Source organism: Otolemur garnettii, unplaced genomic scaffold (genome assembly GCF_000181295.1).
Source record: "Otolemur garnettii isolate 467f Iridium unplaced genomic scaffold, OtoGar3 scaffold00005, whole genome shotgun sequence".
NCBI classification, from domain to species: Eukaryota; Metazoa; Chordata; class Mammalia; order Primates; family Galagidae; genus Otolemur; species Otolemur garnettii.
The window spans coordinates 43,313,391-43,319,802 of NW_003852400.1; the positions used below are offsets into that span (position 1 = coordinate 43,313,391).

General features: G+C 43.0%; 1 pseudogene; it reads right to left on the reverse strand.

Moving 5' to 3' along the window:
* Window positions 1-3,714: 3,714 nt before the first annotated feature.
* Window positions 3,715-6,178, reverse strand: LOC100947934 (annotated as a pseudogene).
* Between the last annotated feature and the right edge of the window lie 234 nt (window positions 6,179-6,412).

A 6,412-nucleotide genomic window follows, 5' to 3' on the forward strand; every position in this document is an offset into this window, starting at 1 on the left:
CTCTGATTTCTCTTATCTGATTGTTCTGGCTAGGACTTTTGGCACTGTAGAGTAGAGGTGGTGACAGGGGACAATCTTGTGGTGGTGGATTACTTCTTTGATGTGCAGCTGAATTTGGTCTGCTAGCATTTTATTGAAAGAATTTTCAACTATTCATAAGGTATATTGATATGTATTTTTTTATGTTCTGTCTTTTTCTGTCTTTGGTATCAAGGTGCTATTAGCTTCATGCAATGTGGGAAATAGATAGGCTGACTTCTCAACAGAGCACCCTGTCTCAATCCTGGGCTATCCAGAGGAATGGCTGCAGGTGGACAATCCCTGGGGGTTCTTCAAATCCACTGACAATGAAAGGAACCTGAAGGCCAACCCTCCACCCCAGGCTGGACAACAGATGGGATGGATTAACCTCATTGAATTTGTAGTTACATTAGGAAACCTGGTTTATTTTCCCTGCATGAATAGAACTAGCTTCTCTCTCCCCCTTTATTTAAATGCACCATCCCGCTATTTACCAGCCCCTATTGCTTACCCAGTCTCTCTCTCCCACTCTCTCTCTCTCTCTTCAGTCTTCCTGGGAATTTGGGATCCTTTATATATGCATCTTTGTTGGAAAACAATAAAAGCCTTATGAAGAGAACAGAGAGGTATTGCAGTTTCTCAGTCTTACACTTGGCCTGAGTTAATATAAATCTTCTCCAGGCACTTTCAGACTTTGTTTTAAACTTGGGTATTTTCAGCATTCTTTTCCCAGCTGGCATTTGGACCAGGTTGGGGTTTGTATGCAAAGACCCCTGACAGTATAAGGTGAAGAGGATTCCTTCCTTCTCAATATTATGGAATCATTTCTTCAGGATATAGGTACCAGTCCCTGTAGCTCTGGTAAAATTTGGGTATGAAAACATCTTCGGAAGATTTTTTTTTTTATTGCTGCTTCAATATAGATATTTGGTATTGGTCTGTTCAGGAATTTTATTTCTTCCTGATTGAGTGTGGGGAGGTTGTGTGTTTCTAAGAATGTGTCTTATTTTCTCCATATTTTTAAGTTTATGTGCCTAGAGATTTTTATAGTATTCAGAGATACCATTTCCATGGTATCATTTATGATTTCCCCCTTTTCATTTCAGATCAAATTTAATTAATCTAGTGAGAGGCCTGTCAATTTTGTTTCTCTTTTAAAAGAACAACTGTTTGTTTCATTAATCATCTGTATAATTCTATTGTTATTAATTTCATTTACTTCTCCTGTTATCTTATTTCTTTTCTTCTGTTGGGTTTTGGATTGGTTTATTCTTCCTTTTCCAATTCCTTGAGATGATTCATTAGATTGCATGCTTTGTGATCTTTCTGCCTTTGGAATGTAGGCTATGAATTTTCCTCTCAGGACTGCTTTAGTTATATCCCACAGATTTTGCTACCTTGTGTCCCTTTTATTATTTAGTTCAGCCAGTCTTTTGATTTCCATCTCAGTTTCCTCCTTGACCCATCTATCATTCAACAGTAGGTTGTTTCATTTCAATGATTCTGTAAAGATGAGTTTTTCTGTTGATTTATAATTTTATTCCACTGTGATCTGAGTAGATACATGATAAAATTTCTATGTTTAAAAATTTCTGGAGACATGTTTTGTGGCCTAGGAGTGATTAATCTTAGAGAATGTTCCATGAGTTGATGAGAAAAATGTATGTATATTAGGTGGTTTGCAAGTTGAATGATCTATAAATGTCTGTTGGGCTCATTTGTTTTAGAGTTCTTGGGAGTTCTTGTTTTGGAGTCCACTGGGATTTTTTTGTTTATTTTCTGTGTAGAAGATCTGTCCTATTCTGAAAGTAGGGTATTAAAATCCCTGGCTAGTATAGTGCTACTGTTTATCATTTTGTTTAGATCAAGTAGGATTTGCTTTATGAATCTGGGTGCACCTGTGTTAGATGTGTAAATATTTAAAGTTATGTTTTCTTATTGAATTCTTCTCTTTACCACCATATATAATAACCATTTTGGTCTTTCTTTCGTTGATTTGAAGTCTTTTCATCCTTGTCCACTAGTCTGGTTTCTCTTTAAGGTGGGATATGTGTTATCTCTATTTTCTCCCTGGAACTCCACAGCACTCTCCCCTCAGATCAGTCCACGTACATTTCCTCATGGCCTGAGACCAGCTCTTGAAGTACCCCACAGTCTATGTGTCTCACCTGCTAGTGTGCTTCTCTGTAGGATGCTATTCTACCAGTAGAACCCAAGTAGAGAGAGATAGGCCTCTCTATCTGTAGGGGCCTCCATCAAGAACCAGGGGAGAAGCAGCAGCTCATGAGTTTCTTAGTTCAAGCCACATTCAACTTTGGAGTGACTAGGGGCAGTGGCAGGAGCTGCTGTTCCCATTCAGCCCACATAATTGAGGTATTCAGTTATGGGAACCAGAGGCTAAGATAATACAGTCTGAGTGCTGCACCCTTAACCAATATGGTGGTTCTCCAGTGGGGATGAAGGATGGGGAGTGCTCACAGAACCCCATTCCTGGCTCGGCGCCTATAGCTCAACCGGCTAAGGCACCAGCCACATACACCTAAGGTGGCGGGTTCGAATCCCCAGCCCGGACCCGCCAAACAACAATGATGGCTGCAACCAAAAAAATAGCCGGGCGTTGTGGCGGGCTCCTGTGGTCCCAGCTACTTGGAAGGCAGAGGCAAGAGACTCGCTAGAGCCCAGGAGTTGGAGGTTGCTGTGAGCTGTAATGCCACGGCACTCTACCCAGGGGGACAGCTTGAGGCTCTGTCTCAAAAAAAAAAACCCCATTCCTCAGTGCCCCATCTACACCTTCCCATTAGATATAATCATATGGGTTTTCTCACCACCCAAGTCTGGTCCTGTAACTTCTCCCCCTGTGTTTCCCTGCCCTACTCTTATATCTGGGCAACAGCAGGTTCAGCCCACCTATCTGAGCTGCCAGCTAGTGATCTTGCCAAACACCTGTAGGCAGAAAGATCACACACTGCAGCTGCCATACTCATGGTTGTGGGCTCAACTGGATGCATGCCCTTCTACAGAGAAATGGGCTTCTCATCACAAAGCATTCTTATGGTTGCTGTGGGGTGAGGGGTTGTTCCTCAAGCTGGCTTGAGCCAAAATTATTTTGTATGATGGAGGAAGTAGAGGAGAGAGCATTTGGGTATAAGAATGCTGGTTCTCTGTCACTTGTTGCACTGTCCCATAGGGTGAGAGTTTTGTGTTCCGGTGCTCACTGGGAGCACCCAAGTGGAGAAGGGTAGCCCCTTCCCTTTCACTGGGCCCCAGGCCTCTCTTGATGTGGTCTGTGCCTGTCATCTCTTCTCTCTCTTCCTCTTTGTCCCTTTTGCAAGCCTTCTCAATGGGGTCCCTGGATGCTGTCTTTCCCTGTGCTCCATACCTGAGCTGCAATTATTCTCTTCAGTCTAACTTTCTATCCTTCAGCTGGAACAGTCTCTAGCTGGCCATCTTGGCTCCCTTGATTATAATATTTTAACCTAATCTCTCTGCATTCTACTTTTTAGGAAATGTATAATAATCCCCTCCTTTTTTAAAGATTAAACAGACTTATACTATATTTTCATCTGTCAAACATTCAGATAACAAATAGTCAAAATTATTCTCCAACGTTTGACAGATGAAAATATAGTATAAGTCTGTGTAATCTTTAAAAAGGTGGGGGCACTCCTAAGCCCTTCGGCTCCACATCACTGTTTAAGTTTCTTCCTCCTCCTCCTCCTCATCATCTTCATCAGAGCTAAAGGTGCTATTGGGCAGGCTGTAGACACAGATGACCTGCTTGTTGGGTTCCTTGAGGATGAGGTGCCTTCCTCCAGCTTCATGCAGATGTTGATGATACAGGGCAGAATGCCCCAGGAGTTCTCTAGGCTTAGGTTGATCTAGCTGGCAAACTCATTGGGCTTGAACTGCGGAGTGCCCAGGATGATGTGGTGTGAAGAGTCTTTTTTTTTTTTTTTTATGGTTTACAAAGCATTTTTCTCATATAAGCATCTCTCTTGATATTCTTGTAAAGATCTTTTCAAACCTGCATATACAGGTGAGAGGGATAAAAGGGACATCCATAAAATTTAAGCAAACATGTCTAATTTCTCACAGCCATTTTTTGGCAAGTCTGAAGTTCAAGTTTAAGCTTCTGGACACAAAATCCAGCAGGTGTTCCACCACAGAGGATCTCCAAGTGAAAGAAGGAGCACAGGTCATATTTGATTGAACACCAGCCAGGTGCGTTTCATATGCAGCTCCATAAAAGTCTCACAATGGCCCCACCATGCAGCATTTCTCAGAATACATTCCTCAGGGCACCCACGTGGTACCCAGGGTTGCTAGGAGCTTGTTGGAATATAAGACCTACTGATTCAGAGTCTCTGGAGACAGGCCTGCGAATATGAGTCTTGTTTAACAAGCTCCCTATAGATTCTTGGTGGGGAACCACTGCAATAGATTGGGTGTTACTGTCCTAGTTTACAGATGAGAAGGGTGAGGACTGTGAGGAAGCAGTATCTTGTCCTATTTATACATAGTGTTCAATTGTGAATTCAGTCTCAAGTCTATATGATCCCAGAGCCACGAGCCTATCAATAGATTCATTCGTTCAATGAACAATTTATGAACTACCTTTTTTTTTTTTGAATGGTAACTGTGTACATTAATGCACTTCTGGGGTACAGTGTGGTGTTTTCACACACAATCCGAAACACTTCCATCAAACTGGTTAACATAGCCTTCATGTCATTTTCTTAGTTATTGTGTTAAAATGTTCATATTCTACTCATAGAAAGATTCATTGTACCCTTGTAGTGTGAAGAGTCTTTACGTGGTATTGAGGCACATAACCAAGCTTGAGGTATTCAGGTCCATCCAGCAAAGCACAGCAGGTCCATTGGGTTAACTTGTCGCTGCTATTCTTTAGCTGGGTGGCAATGATGGCTCCTCGCTGAGAGTCTAGCTTCTGACACCAGTCAATGCCCTGGAATCTTCACTGACTGCCTTGATGTTGATGAAGGACACTTCCCCATTGTCTCCAGTTATGGCACCATCATGTTCACAATGAACAATAAGGTCAGTATGATCCCCAAGCTTCCACCTGTGATACCAGTATGCAACAGACGCAGTCTCTTTCTTATCCATGTCGTCTTCCACAAATGAGTTTGGATTAGGAAAATTCTATCTTCCCCATTCTCAGGCACTGCTGGGAGAAATTGTGGTTGATGTAGGTTGCTTCCATGGCCAGATTGCAGGTTGACTTGAAGGAATTACCTTCACCTTGAGGGGACTCATTGGCTGTCTCACTCACTGTCAGGAGGTGGAAGTCTGAATTGTCCCTTTTATCAAAGAAGAGCTTGGACCTAACTCTCTGGATGACAATATCCCAGAATACACTGAGTGGGTACAGCTCATCAGAGTGGCCAGGATGGCATCTGTGGCAAACACATTCCCGAGTTTTTGCCAGCTTCTGGATGACAGGGTCGTCTGTGGTGGTGAAAGTGTGGAAGATGAACTTGATACTCTGCAGTGGCTTCTCCTCGCGGTGATGCGGTCAAAGGCTTTGTCGTAGTGTTCTAGGGCCCCACAACACTCAACGTCCTGTGGCTCTGACACTTCCAGATAATGTATCTTCATCAACTGAGGAAAATCCATTTCTTCTTTCACTTCCCAGTCACTACGAACTTCAACTGAAGAATCTCAAGGTTTCTGTGATTTTTGATCCCATTTTTGCCTAACCTCGAATTGCTTCTGGAATTTCTTCTGTAGTCGTATGCGTTCTCTCTCCTTCTGCTTAGCGCTCTTAGGCAGGACTTGCGGGTTGAACTGCAATACGTTCCACTGATCTTTGTCTCTGCAAAGGGACCACTGTGCAGATCTTATCTGATTCCACTGGTAAGGCAGTCTTCTGTGTGCGTGTAGTATCCACCAGTTGAAAGCTAGTTTCATCCTCCTCATGGAAATAAGCATATTAACTTTCACCACCAAATTGAGAGGAGTACTTATTTGTATACCTCTGATCTTGGTATGTGGCTCCTGTCCAGTCTGCAACCTTTCCTAGCCGATTTCCTTTGCTGAATAGCTGGTAGGGCATATCCCAAAACTACTCAGGAACTGCACAGGAAGCCCAGCCTGAGGGATTGTCCTGGATCACAGGAATCATGAACTTTGCCATCTTCCAAAACCTGCAGTGGTCTTGACCAGCTGGGATGGCAAGAGATGATCTCAGCCAGAGGCCACCTTACCAGATACACTCCGTAAGCCAGGACAGGAGAGAACATGCGCGTGCAGTAGGTGGTGCCCTAAACAAGCCCCAATAATGCCCTTTTTAACAGCCCTCCTTCCCAAGTTTAAGGTCAAGTCTTACATTTTGTTGTCATGTCTCTTTAGCCTCGTTTAATTAAAAACG